Raw genomic sequence first — 16,580 nt, forward strand, 5'->3', positions numbered from 1 at the left:
GAGTAATTTTAGTTAATCAAATATTATAATATTCTGTCATTTTAATCACTTAAATATCATAATTATACAAGTTTTTATTTATTAAAATTGCATGTATCAATAATTTTAATAATAATAAATATATTATTTAATATATGAATAAAAATTATAATACATGTAACTTAAATATGTCAAAAAAATTATATAATTGTAATACTTGATAGATTTAATTCATATAATTGTGATACTTTTGGGTGACTAAAATTACTCAATTAGAATCTTAAAAATTAAAATCACATAATTATAATATTTGAGGTAAAAAAAATGTAATTAAGCAAAAAAAATAAATAATTTGAGTTGTGTAAAGCTAGCCAAAGTTTGAAGTTCAAACACCTCCAAGCAAGATTAGATATCCAAAATTTGCAGACTCAGTAATATAAATCCCTAACATTGGGAATTAAGTTTTACAATATTTGCATACAAGTTATTTATTTTAACGAGTTTTACCTTTATTGACCTACTCATAACTATATTTATTATATAAAGCTATTTACACATGAATAATAGGTTTCTAATAAAAAAAATGTATATATTTGGGTGCAGTTATTCCAGAGTGAGCTTTCTCACTTAAGATGGTAATAAACTGAGTTTATCTCCATCATTTAACTATTTAACAAATTAAACTTTTACGTTTGAATTTTTCAAATATTTTAAAAATAATTAATCAAGTATTGTGTAATCTCTTTTCCGAATTACCAAATCATTTTTCTCTTTGTTGATCTCTTTATCTTTAAAAATCACGACCCCTCCCTCTTTCAATTGTTATCCTTCAAGTAAAATATTGTGCGATATTTGTTGCAAGAGATGTGAAAAAACACAGTATAATATAATTAGGAAAATATTGATTTTTTTTCTCTGCTTATGTTGTTGTTTTAACATTGTGACTTACCTCTTTTAAGTTTGACCTTAATTTGTATCTTTCATGTTTTTAATGACCCTTTAAAGAACTGGGATACATGGCAGATTATCAATTAATATGCTGATATCATATATAGCTACTTTTCACCTTCTCATCATCTATCATGGTCTTCAAAAAGCTTGGAATGACAGTTGGCAATTGGCATTATGTCATTTGTGAATCTGATTCGATCATTGCCTTGGACTTGATTCAAAAACAAGTGCAGAATCTGGTGGAGGAAGATTGGGTAGTTATCTGTTTGATCTTTATTTTTTTTTATGTATAAAAAAAATGACCTTTTAAAGATTGCTTTCACGTTCTGCATTTGTTGTAACCTTCTTCTTAATTTTTATTGGGATGCTTACTTTAGGGTTTTAACCATTCTTCTTCTTTATTTTCAAACTAATCTAAAATTTGGAAAATAAAAAAATGCTTCATACATTATAAGATTATTGGTTTTGTTCATTGAATGCTTAGGTTTGTGTTAGATGAGTTCGCACTTCCTTTAAATTAAACACTAAAATTTCATATTGTGTATAAAAAATTAACGTAGTTAATAAATTTTGGTTAAAATTAATAAACACTCACCAAAGAATTATATTTACTAGCACATGCTTCATACAACATTACTTCCAAAAATATATATTAAACTCATCTTCTGAGAATTACATAAAGTAATTTTTATAATGAGAATGAGAGAATAATAAGATAGATAAAATAGTTTATAAATTAAAAATGACAAAAAAAAATATTTTAAATAAATTAATGATGATAAAAAAAAGAGAAAGAAATAAAAATAAAAGCTTATAATTTATAAGTTACTTAAATTAGTTTATAAAATTAAGTTATAAGTCTCTAAAATAAATTTCCATAAATTTTTGTACCAAACAAACACATTTTGGTTAAGCTAGTTTATAAATAATAAAATAAGCTTATAAACTCTTGACAAAGACACTTCATGGGTGTGATAAAAATAACATAAATTAATTGAAAGCTAGAACAAACTATCAGCTTATAAGCTAGCTAATTGAATTGAGGTTGTTTGATAAAATTAGTTGATAAATATAAAATGACATAAAATAGTTTTTATAATAAGAGTGGGAGAATGTCAATATAGTCAAAATATTTTATAACTTAAATAGGGTAAATAAATAATTTCAAGTAAATTAATGAGGATAAAAAAAACTTAAAAGCGTGTGAGTTATAAGTTACTTCAATTAATTTATAAAAATAAGCTATAAGCTTCTAAAATAAGTTTGCATAAATTCTCATACCATACAAACTTATTTTGGTCAAACTTATTGAATGTCCTACTAAAAACTATTTTTAATCTAGTAAGAAAGTATGACTCTTTTCAAATAAGTTAGTTCTTATAGGAGTAAAGTTAGTGACAGATTCAAGACTTTAGGTTAAGTAGATACATTTTAGAAAAAGTTAATAATTATCATCATATATACAAAGAACAAAAAATAATTTTCAAAAATAATCATGAGTGGGTTCAATATATAAAATTATGGAGTGCAAATTACAACATTTTTAAACATAGTAAAGTGATATTTTCAATTATGAATACATACATAAATCAAAGATCAAACTCTTACTCTTAATTAAGGAGCGCAAGTGGAAAATCATTTAAGCTAACAATTGTTTATAACACAGTTAATATATAATACTCATGAACGTGACAAAAAAAAAAAAAAATTAACAAAACCTTGTTACCATTTGGGAGATATTTCTTTTGGAGAGAGTAAAACCTCTAGTCAAATTCAATACCTTGTTAATTGCATCAATAAATGTAAGCAATAAATATTGCATTTATTAAAATTAATGTTTTTTAAGTGAAAAGAATTGAAACTTTAATTGCTTTTTTAATTATGTATATTGCTACGAAATATTTACCTATTTTGATTATGATTATTCTGTATTGAAAACTTGTTTGATCATCTTGGTGAGGTCTCCCTTCTCACCACTTTTTTTCATCCACAATATTCAAACTCAAAAGTTGAATGAAAGAGACTAATAGTTGAATGTCACTCAAACCAATGAATTGTTGGTAAATGTCCAATCATTTTAAATCATGCATTTTGTATTTTCCAAGATCAATAAATAATTTTATGTTAATATTCAATGTAACAAGTCTAAAGATAATTTTTAAATAAATAATATATATATATATATATATATATATATATAATTATCAACCAAATGAAATTGTTTCATAATAAATGAACATATAATTAAAATAACACAAAACAATTAAACATAGTATAAAATATAATAAAATGCTTTTAAAATGTTCAATAAACACGTAAATATCATATTCAAATAAACTTAATAAAATATTAAAGCTATAAAAGAGTATATTTTAATATCAATTGTATCATTGTGTTTTTGTGAGTTATTGTTGATTTTTATTAATTTACATGTTGTTGTGCTTAGTTGATTAGTTGTTGTAAAATTCTAATGATTTAACAATTCTAATAAGTTATGTTGTTAGGGAGTTACTTTGAGTAGAGAGGTCAAGTTGACCAGTAGGGAAAAACATACGAGGTATTTCTTAAGAAGTGGATCTCATAAGCTAATTTAAAAAAAAAAATTAGAAATAAGTTAGAAAGAGAAACTCTAAGTCAAGATTCTTCTTTTTTCTTAGCCTTTTAGAGAGTGTAGAGAACCTTCCCCTAATCGTAATTGAGCACTTAAGAATCGAGTGGTTGTGATTTCGTGCGAAGATAACTCAAAGTGACCTCATTCTTTCCTTTTCTTCTTTTATAGTTGAATCAAAGATAGAGATAGTTATAACTTGATTTTCTGATAAATTATAGAGTTGCATATAAGTTGCTTGAATTTCACTAAATTCATGGTTGTGTTATGATTAAGACATGAGATATCATATGTGAGTTTTTGGTGTTTTGAACCTTGTTGGGGAGAAAATTGGTGTCTTGAACATATGATTGTTGCATGTTGTTGTTTTAGTTGGATTTGGTAATTATGAAGCGTATATAACATTTATAGTGTTACATGTTAGATTTTCCAGTGTTTTAAGCGTGGAAAGCCAAAAATGTGAATATGCCAAGTGTACAATTTTGTCATCATGTCAAACACGACTTCAAGGTCTTAGGCGTAATGTAAGCCAAACACTTTCTGTCTCATTCTCGACGAGTGGATAATTGGTGGCGTCGAGTGTGAGTTAGAGGGGAGCTCTATGACTTGATCATGGCAAACGCGAGTTGAATGGTATTTGACGTGGATACCTTTAAAGTTTTCTAATTTGATGATGTCAGATCCTAGTTGAGTGGTGCTAAGCCTGATCAAGGTAAAAACTCTCAGCCTAAACAACGTCAATTGCTAGTGTTATGATGCTAAGTGTGAGTCAGGTAGATGCTTTCTACCTAAGATGGGACTGAAAGTGGATTAAGTCATGTTAGACGTGATTAACATAGGGGTTTTCAATCTCATTTACTTTGAGCGTGGGTAATTTGGCGTTGGGAGTGGGCAAGCCAGAGGCACTTTACCTAAACATGTATAGTACGAGAATAATAGCGTCGAGTGTGAGATGCTCAATGAAAGACTTGTTGTTTTATTGACTGAGTGTTGAACACGTAACGACATATATAGTTGTTGTGCTGCACATATGATGTGTTGAATGTGTTGTGTTGTTCATATGTTATGTTGTTGAGTTGCAAAGTTGATTGTGTTGTTAAGTTGAGTACCTTGTTAAATTGTACTATATGTTGTTAAAGTTGAAACCATGACGAGTTGTGTTGTGTGGTTTATATGTTAATGTCGGTAGTATAGTTGTACTTTGTTTATCTACTTGATATTTTATTTAATGTAAGCTTAACCTTACATGTTTCTTTGTGATTGTGTTTCGATGATCATATTTAGTATGCGAATAGGACAAGAATAGGTTGGAGGAGTAGTACATATTTGGAAATCATGTTGAAGAATGACGATGTTGATTTTTGTGCAACTTGGTGTAGCTAGTTTGGTAAATGTTGCTTAACTAGTAACTTAGGTTTATATTTTCTGATTTTGGATTATTGTGTGTGTGTGTATGATGCATAACTTATAAATATAATCCCACTAAGGGACTTCCTTATGATTCAATATGGTGAAGTTTATACATATATTTATATATTGATGCATGTATATCCAAAAATTATTTGCATGTTAACTTTAGGTTGTTATAAATATATTTTCCACAATTATAGATATGTTATAAAATGAAAGGATTTGTCGAGTCGTTACATCAATAATATTATTGTACAAGTAAATATGTAAAGATTTGATTTAATTAAATCAATATTATTTTTAATATATATATATATTAAAATTTTCTGAAAACTATAATTTATACATATTAAGAACCTGTAAAAAAAAGTACCTATTAAGAGTAATGAAATGAAATGAAAAAAAGAGAGAAGAAAAAGGGTAACGAAATGAAAATAAAAAATATATATGAAAACTATTACTAAATACAAAATTATATTTAATATATAATAATATATATTATTTATTTAAAATTTAATACTTTAAATTTATGTAATAATAGTACAAATAATAAAGTATTAAAATTGTATTTTTATAATTATCATTAATTTTTATAATATCTATTAAAATTATAATGATGACACTTGGATTCAAATCTAATACCTGTGTATTTTACCTCTCTTTTTTTCAACCACTAAGTTGACGTTAATGATTAAATAATATCAATTTTGAAAGAAAATTATAGCCACTTAAAAAAAATTCTGAAAAAATGATAATATTTAAAATGTTAAACATGTTCAAATACATTTGACGCGCGAGATTCAATATATTTGAAATGGCTAATAGACTTAAGTGATAATTATTTGGAATTTTATTGTTGAAGCCAAAAGTTATTATCTTAATGTATTTTGATGTCTATTAAAAACATAGGTCTTTTGAAATTTACCATGTTTCATTATTGTTTGATGTGTTCATTTCATGTGAGGTAAGGTTGATTCCAATAGCATTCCATTATGTTGAGATTTCCGTTGAAGTACTTTTATTTATAATTATAGATTAGATTACTTCCCTCAACGGACTCAAACACGGCAAGTGTACCGGCCGTACAAGTAGTAAAAATATCGTATCCACAGGGATTAGAAGGTAAACTAAGCATTCATTGGCTACTTGTGACTTGAGAACAATCCCAATAAATATGAATGTGAATTTAAGAACAAGACTACTGGAATTGTTAAAACACAAATAAATGGATTAGAAATGAAATGGGGTGAGAAATGGTAAAATGGACACTTGAAGTTGTGGGGGTTTGATTTCACCAAACAAACACTAGTGAATCCTATGTCTCTTGTTACATTCATTGTTCAGTCAACCATAAATTTACTCAGACCTAATTCCTTAGAGAAAGAGCCTAGGTGCAAAATATTGAATATCAATCCCTTGAATACTCAATACCTCCACCCGCATTACCGGTTAGGGTTTTAAGACTACTAATGGGTCAAGCCCTATCCCTAGGTACAATTCCCACTAGGTATATGTTCATAACTAGTTTCAAGGATATTTCCCAATACTCAATGAAACCTTAAATCATGCAAAGGGTGATCAAGCCAAAGCAAGCATTAAGCATGGAATCATACACAACAAGGAATGAAACAAAACATATATATATCATTAAACACAAAGGGATTACAATAGAGTTTGTTGGTTACATCAAAACCCCAATACAATGGATAGAACCTCTCAAAACAAAGAGGGGAAAACTAAAATAGAGATGGAAGAGGAAAGGAAGAACCGAAGGAATGATCCACCATGGGAGGCTTCCGAAGCCTGAGAATCCCTCCTGCAGAGCTCCTGGAGGCGCCCCTCGGCGAATTGGGGAAGAGAACCCCGAAAATAGCTTTAAATACGAACCTGGGAGATCAGATTAGGGTTCCGCGCCCGGCGCACAATTCTTCACGCCCGGCGCAAGTTCTTCCAGAGACTCTCTGTCTCAGCACAAGCCCGGCGCAATTCCTTTTGCGCCCGGCTTAATTCCTTTTTGCGCCCGGCTTAATTCCTTTTGCGCCCGGCTTAATTCCTGGCAGAAATGAAATACTTTATTTTTGTCACGCCCAGCGCAGATTATATTGAGCCCGGCGCAGAGTCTCTTCTCTGCTCCTTAGCTTCTTAGGTTTTCCACTCCTTTAACCCTTTTTTCCTCAATTCTCTACTTGAATACCTGCATATACAAAAGAAACCAAAATGAGAACAATTAAAATGCAATGATACAAAGAATGGAAGAATTTGATCATTAAATCTTGTATAAGTCTCATCCAAAAAGGGGTAAAATTGAGACTTAACACATTAGATATAAATAATTAAGAAAATATATCAAAATGGATTTCATCTTATCATTTGTAAGAAAAATACGGTCTTTGGACATTTAGAGGTGCAAACTCTAGATTTTGCAAGTTAAGCATTTTACCGAGGAAAAACATTTTTTATTCTTTTTAATCTATACCAATAATAAGGAAATTATCCCATTTTGCGTTCACATTACAATTTTATTCTTATAATTACATTACTTACTTTTCTTTTCCCACCATTTTTATTTTTTAATTTTTCAAAATCACTAAAAAATTACTTATACAATTATAATTGCTTCAAAATTGTCTATATCTTTAACAACTTTATTTTATTTTATTTTATTTTTTTAGATTATTAATGACTCAGTTTTATTTTTTATTTTAAAATACATGGAAATATAAACTGTTTTTTTTAACACTAGTAAGATGTAAAGTTTCTATTAGTTAGCTATGCTTTGAACTTTTGGATTACACTTGTTTCTATAATGACTTTTGAACTTTTTATTTTGTATGAAACTTTGAATGTGAGGAGTGGCAAATGACTTGAAAAAACTCAAATTTTTAAATTATAAATGAAGATCATAAATAATTCATGATAGGCTTTGGTTTATTTGACTTATGTTCAACTTCACTCATTTAATTTGCAATGTTTTTTGAATCCAAAAGTGGCAAATGAATCAATTCCTCCACAATTGGAGCTCATATCTAGAGAAGTTATCATGTCTTTGCTTGTTGTTTTTCATGAATATGTTGAAAAGATTTTGTGTTTTTGGATACTTAAACTTTTCAAATTTTACACAAGAAACCTCTTCATTAGAAACAAAAGAGAGGAGTAATTGATATATATAAAAAATTGTATGACCAAAATAATGGGCCAAAACAAAAACTAAATGCAAAAAAAAAAATAAGGGATTAAGGTTGAAAAGGAAAAAAATTATCTGATCGCGACTAACTTGTTTGAAAATACTTTACAATGTACCTTACATGATTTCTCATTGAACTTATGTTAATTACTTGTAATTGAATTTTTAATTATAAATTGTTCGGAATGTGTTATCCATCCAAGTGTTAAGTTAATTTCAACAATAAAAAAAAAATATACTAAAGTATCATTATACTTGGAACACACATCAATATGTATATTTTTTTTTAGTTATAACGTACATGATTAACATGCTATCATGCTTACTCATTTTCATATTCTGTTTTGTTTCGGATTGAGAAGTAAAAAAAAAAAGAAAAAAGAAATCAAATAAATAATTATTAATAGACATGCTAAAGCTACTGAAGCACTGGAAAATGGTTCAAATATTGAAGAGGTGAACATTGAAAATCAAAATTTTGGAGTTTGAAATAGGTAAGCATTTTATGTACATGTGTAGGGTAATATGTGGTTATATGTTTTTTTTTTTTTTTTGCAATTTGTTTTGAGTCATAAAGTGGCAAATAGGAGCCGGTATGACTCCAAATGAAGCTTATATCTAAAGTAAATATGATGTTATCTGATGAGTGACCATATATGTGTGATAAAAAAAATGATGCTAAAATTTTAATACAAGTGACTAACATACATGGTTACTTAATTTTTAGAGAAGACATGAGAATAAAAACATGGTGGTGTATGCAAGTGTTATTACATGCAAAAATATTATACCTCATGTCGAAGATACAAACCTAAATGACAAACTCTATATAAGTCAAGCCTTTAAATTAAGTATTAATTTATAGAAAATAAATTACACTAGAGTATATTTCATAAGATTAGTTGGTTTATTTGTTAATATTATTAATTTGTTCTTTCAGTTTATAAATTTCAATGTGTCAATAATTAAATATCATCTTAAAAATAATAAAGATATCTACTTGTTGATTTAAAAGCCTATTCATTTAAGAAGTTGCTATCCATTTTTCACTTCATTAAATTAATTATTAGCCAAAAGGTATTTAAAAAATGTCATTTATTTATATTAATAACTTTCAATTCAATAGTTAAATTATTAAAATTTAATATATGTGAAAAAAGATTCATATAGTAAGTTTTGGTAGAGTTACTATATTCAATAATTTATAATTTATATTAAATTTTAACTATATAACTATTGAATTAAATTTTTTTAATAAGTATATCAAATTTACAAATTTTTATAAAATTTAAAAATTATTTAATACTTTATTGTATAAATTCAAATTAACATATAATATATTTTTATGAATATACTTTAATTTAAATTACACTATAAAAGTATTAAACATTTTCAATTTTTACAAGTAAACTTAATTTATTGAAATAAAGCTTTAATTCAATAATTAAATAACTAAAATTTAATATAAACCATAAATTATTTCCTTAAGTAACTTTACCTATACTTATTATTAAAGTAAATAGATCATATATACACATACTTAATATTTTTCTATCTCTTTTATTGTACATAAAGATCAATGAATAAGAGAAATATATAGTTAATGCACAAAAACCCTAACATACCCTATACTATCAACTAAATTATACTTATTCATGGTCTTTATTTATTTTTTAGCCAGGAAGTAGGCATAAAGTGTTTTTATTATTATTGAAATTTGACTCATGCTAAATATGTTTTTATAATTAGTTGTCTCTTACATATTTTCATTTATTAATAATTGTTTACTAATTTAAAAAAAAATAAACTTAAAGTATAAATTTATTAGTCAAAAGATTCTTTTACTATTTTTTAAACAGGTTACGTAGAATCATGTAATATTAAATATATTGATTTTATAATATAATTGTTAATGTTATAAAATTTAAATTATTTAATTCTATAAGTTTATAAATATATTTGCCTAAACACACATTATACCGGATTTATATCATTTTTGTAAGTTTGCAATGTCTACTTATTTTAAAAGAAAACAAAAATTAGTTAAATGAAATAAAATTAAAAAAAAAATCACTCTAAACAATATTTATAGTTATGTTTTATGTCTATTGATCAAATATAAAAGCATTTATTTGCTGACAAAGAAATAAGTTTAACTCATTATTGTATTGTCAAACTAGATAAGATCGAGCTAGCCTTATTGTATCTCTGACTCGTTTACACTCGACTTCTAGTTCATCGTCATAAAATAAAACTTTAGGTGATTAACTTCTAATAACTAATGAGATATCTTGACATGAATATCTTTTAAAAGTATCATAATTAAATATATTATATTCACTTAATATAATATTTTTACTTATCAAATATAATGTCTCCATTAATCAATATAACAATATCTACATGCATTAAAAATATCATACAACATTATTGTTAGAGATAAAATCAATCACTTATATATATGTGATATCGTGTATTATTCTAACTTACTCTTATTTTTAACTTAAATTTTTCTCTAACTTAAGTGTTAAAGTCATTACAAGAAAATTGTCATATGGTGACACACATCTTATAGTAACACAATATGTGTAACTAAAAATTATTTTTACCTACACAATAAAATAATATATGTTGATATATTGTTAAAAAGTATGGGTATAAACTATAGTGACACACAAAATATGTTGTTAAATCTCATTTAAAATCAACACTAAAATTATGTGTAACTATATACCAAATAAATATATACTTACATATATTATACTTATAATGACACTTTTTATATGTTACTATATGTAACATTTATTGTAGTGAGTGTTTTGTAAATGCTCCTACTGTCCAGGTATTAGGTCAACCAAGACGTCATCTTTATAGTTAGAGTACTTATGAATTATAGTGAGAACAACGTACCTATGAGCATTTACATTTAATTCATAGGGCAAACTCTATATTATATCAAATAAATGTAAAGTAATGGAACTTATATTATATATAGCTACACTTAGAGATGAAGCCCTTTTTTTTAATGAATGAACTAACAAATACCAAATGTGAAAAAGATAGTTAAATCAGTGGTGAAATTGATTATTTGTTCGATGCCATTTATCTATTTGTACGAAATATTATTTAGCTAAATTTTATACGTAAATAAAATGAAAAAACTTAAATTATGTAATGGTATTTAGTTAAATATCATGTCTTTGTGTGTTATTATATCAATGAATTATATATAATAAATATCTGGACTCTTTTTATGCTGAGAAAGTATTTGTTAAAATAGAAAAGTAATACAGATTATATTAATGAAAGTATTTGGTAAGGTAATCATCATATTATTATTTATTTTTATTCTTAATTTATATTGATTAAATGCGATGTATGATTATCATCATTATACAAGATAAAAGTAAATGTGCATTATTTGCTACATATGTTGAACTTTGAATGTACGATTAATGGTTAATGGCAATATTGAACTTTCAACTATGATCTTACAATTTGCATAAGTAAAATTCTACTATGATAATATGTAGCTTGTATTAAATTTAAATGTTTGACATTTTTAACAATAACTCGTTTTAAAATTACTAATAAAAATTATTTAAGGTGAATTTGTTGTCTAAATTGTGATGAGTACGTATAGACTTCTCAAACAATCAATGTTTTGGAGCTCAAAATCAAATAGAATATTTATTAATTATTATTATATCATCGTAACAATTATTAACATGAGAGACTTTTTGTCAAAGATATTTAAGATTTTTTTATTGTAGTGCATTTTATTTTAATATATTTGTAGTTTTAGTATTGATTGACTGTAGTTGAAGTTTTTGTTTAATTTTTTTTATAAATTATAGAGTTGGACTTTTTGAGATTAAGCTTGATACCTTTAGTAGAGATGTTGTATATATGTGAAAATGACATAATTATTTATCTATTTAGAGTGATGCTTGGTATATATGTGAAAGGTTGTGGTTAATAGTGTAATTGAAAGAAATGAAATAACTTAAAAATAGTTGAACTATCATATTTAGATAAGGGACTCCAGAAATGAGACAAATAATATCAGTTAACTTCATAAAAATAAAAAATAAAAACTATTTGTAACGATTTCTAATTGTCAGAAAATACATTTTTTAAACCGCCATAAATGACATTTATTTTGTAGTGTAATAATATTAGTTATAATCAACTATCGGAGATAAATTTTTTTTTTTTGTTCGTCCCTGGAGTATCCACCACTGACAGTGGTGACTAATCTCCTCGCTACGTTGGAGGTACCTCAAAGGGTGAGATAGCTGGCCCCAAAATTTAACGCGACTGCATACACAAGACAGGACTCGAACTCCTGACCTTGCTTAAGCGTGGATCAACCCCTACCGCTGAACCACACGCTTTGGGTTATCGGAGATAAACTTTTATATCTTACCCAAAATTAATTAATGATATATTAAACAACGATGATTGAAACAATTATCAGTATAAATGATTCTTTTGAATGTTAATCACTATGTTTTCTTTTTACACACAATATGAATAATTTAATAATCAAATTGTTTTTTTATTATGATTGATTCTAGTAAGAAATGTTCATAATGTATTATTTGATTATTAAATGTGTTTTTCTAAATATTATAACTCTCGTTATATTTAAGTATAATCATATTCATTGAAATGTTCTCTTTTTTGTTTGTGCGATATGTGGTGTCAAAAGTAATTATATTACTCAATATAATAATAATAATAGTAATAATAAAAACATATACGTTATAATTATTGAATTGTATAATATAACAAAAATAAAGATTATCTAGACTTACCATTAAAAATAGGAGTGAATATCAATTTGAGACTCAATTCAAAACTACTCAAAATGGAAAAAATTGAAAGAAAGAAAAAAGATAAGTGGGTAAATTTGAATAGTTTACCAGTTTAGACGAGTTAAAAAAAATGGTTTAAAAATCAAAATAATTAATTACAATTGAACTTAATTCAAATTTTTTGATCCATCAATACTTAAATTCAATCGTCTAAACGAATTACAGACTAAAGTAATTATCAGTCAAACTAAAAAAGTTAAACTTATTTGGATTCATATTTAATCTTTATTGTTGGTGCATAAAAAAACTCTAGAGGGTGTAGTTTGTAACTTTCTTTTTTGTATCATGTACCTAAAAAAACTTATTATAGTATTTAAATTATTTGAAACTTGAATAATTTTATTCATTTTGAGTTTAAGCAACTAAATAATATTGAAATGGTTGAATATATAAAAAATGGATACAATAATTGAAGAAACCAAGATAATAAATTAGATAAAAACTTTATTTAGATCAATTAAATGATTCAAAATCTAATGTATTTCTATCCATAAAAAACATTTCATCAAAACTAATAACCGTTCAAATTAAGATCCACCTAAACTAATAAATCATTTTGTCAAGTCTAAATGATACAACCATGGATTATATCAATTTGGACTATATTTATTTGAAATCGACCATACTCGACCATTAATCCCTCCTTATTAAAAATGTGTAACCAAACTTTGTGCTTTACTATAGGCTAATTCTTACTTTATTTGCTTTAAATATATTCTTTTGGTTTTGTTTCATAAGTGTATTTCTCCCACTAATTTATTTGTTAATCAATTAATGGGTTTCTTTTCGATCTTATACCAAAGTTGTGAGCCAAATGGATTTGTAAAACTTTGTGTGTGAAGGCATCACATGATTAGTTTCTAATGGATACATAATCATATTATAACTTGAGTCATAAATTACACACTTTCCATTTTTATGAATTAACTTGATTATTGTTTTTATGTGCTCAATATTAAAACTTGAACTAATAATTTACTTAATCAAAGTACCATATTAGTGGGTCATTGGTTGAATTAGCAGATCATTAATTGAACTACATAATTTTGATGGAAAAGTCTAACATAATAACAACAACTCAATAAAATAACAATATATAACAATAATTAAATATTTGTACTTTCAATAATCAACAAAAAAACACCAACAAAATAGAGAAAAAATAATAATCTAGATGCACAAAAGGCACAAATATTTTTAAAGTGAAAAACCTCTTGATGTGAAAATAAAAATCACGAGTCCTCCAAAACTTCACTATGATCAACGAATGGTACAAGATAATTTTTAATGAATACACCAACAATACTTACAATCAGACAAAACCAATAAAGCACGATTACTTACAAATGAGAAACGAGAAGATAAAAAATCCTAAAAATAAAGTTGTTATTGCGAAATGTTTTTTATGACTTTAAATCCTTTTGACGATCCAATCGTTGAAAACGAATAATCATGTTTCATAATTCTACTATCCAAAAATTAGCTTGATCTAACGGTGGAAGAATCTTCAGTTATGATTTAAAAACCGTTTATCTAGTAAATATGTGAATTAAATAATAAATTTTTTCTCTTTTCTTCTCTTCTTTGTATTTTGTTATTGTTCTCTCTTAATAATGAGTTATTTTCTTAATCTTAATATGATTCCTCACTACTTAATTAAATAAAACATAATAAACTTACATATTTGTATCTATTCTTCACATCTCAAAATCTAACAAAATTTATATAATAATTAAATATATAATTTCAATACAATATATACTATAAAGATAATTAAAGTCATACAATTATTAATTAGACGTGTCGATGTTGTAGTTATTGAACTTTTAAACATCCATTGTACATGGGATCAAAACCCATCACCAACATGATTCATTTTAATAATATTTTTTTTAACATCTTGAGTGTCCACGAGGAAATGCGCACATTTGCACATTGGGAGCGTGGTAAAGTGCTCCAAACCACACATATGAATATGATCCATTATAAATAGAGCTTGAAAAGTGGGTTTCAATTCATTCGTCAATTCAATTTTTTTTGAAAGCAGATTGAATCTCGAAATTTTTTTTTTAATTGGTAAAAAAAATTAACTTGACCTACTTTTGACCTGATCTACACGGGTTGAACTTATAGTGAGTCAGACTTTTTTTTGAATCTACTTACACCTCTCATTAATCCAACTTACCAATGATCTACCTAACTATTTATTACTATATATCTTTAACAAGATATTTTTTTTTTGTAGAAGAAGATAGTCGATGTTAAACAATATAAAATTGTTATAGATTTATCTATTTAAGTTTTTAATGAAATTTAATATTAATGAACAACTACTTTAATGACATTTTTTTTTGGTTATTTAAAATTGTTAGTTTAAGTTGTATGCATAATGTTTATTTTGAAAATTTTTATTTTAAATTATAAGTTATTCTAAATTATATATATTTTTAAATTAGATGAATTAATAGATCGACCCATTTAATCTACTAACCCATGATAAACTGATTCAGATTAAAAAAATTTGAACATTTAAATTAATAAGTTAAAACTAAGTTAATTAAAAAATGAAGTGAGTCGGACCAAATGATGCAAATCAGCCCATTTTAACCGTTGCAATTACAAAACTTCATATAGTTGCTTCACCAACCGATCGTATAAACTCAATCTTTAAAATATCGTTTATAACAACTTATACTTTCCATTTTTATGAATTAACTTAAGGATCTTTCTCGAGCTATTTTAAAATACACTTGTCTATTCTTGATCTTATTCACATATAGCTGTTGAATGCTAAAATGAACCATTCAACCATAATTTATCAAGAATACTCAATATTGTCTTACACTTTATTCCAAATTTTGATATATTTTTTCTGATTGCAGTCCACATAGTAAAATGTAATAAACTAAATCACGTAATGAAAATTAAAACAATATCATTGATTTATTAAAGTGGGTATAATGGACTACGAATTAAAAAAAAAAATATTTAGTTACAATTTATCTTAATCACGTATGATGTCTCTCAACTAGGGGTTCAATGCCATCAAGTTAGAGACGTTTATCCCTCATCATGCCTATAACCATTCAAATCATACTCGACGTGACTAATCTCTCCTCACACTCGACGCCATCAATCATGTGCTCAACGTAATAAGAGTAGAAAACCCCTAATTTGAGCCACATTTGATATCGTGAAGGTGCACCTAACTTGATGGTAATTTTTGCACTTTGCAAAATCACGATTTCACTCAATCCACCTGAAACTCAGAAGAAACCAAACATGCAATATAGAACAAAACATGCTTACATATAAAACAACTCGTTTTCATCCTCAAAACCAACATGCAACACTATAAATCGATAAACACATCAAATTTCACCTCAACACACCTGATGAACGACAAAACACCAACCTCGACATTTAATTCTCAAACATTAACAAACATAACGACAATTTGTGGACATCAATCAACATGCAACTCAACCAATTCAACAATTAAACAAGTTATAGTTTTCCTTATCTTGAAATCTAAAGAATCAAAGAGATAAGAGGAAAAATATGATTT

Source organism: Cajanus cajan, chromosome 1 (genome assembly GCF_000230855.2).
Source record: "Cajanus cajan strain Asha chromosome 1, NIPB_CcT2T_4, whole genome shotgun sequence".
NCBI classification, from domain to species: Eukaryota; Viridiplantae; Streptophyta; class Magnoliopsida; order Fabales; family Fabaceae; genus Cajanus; species Cajanus cajan.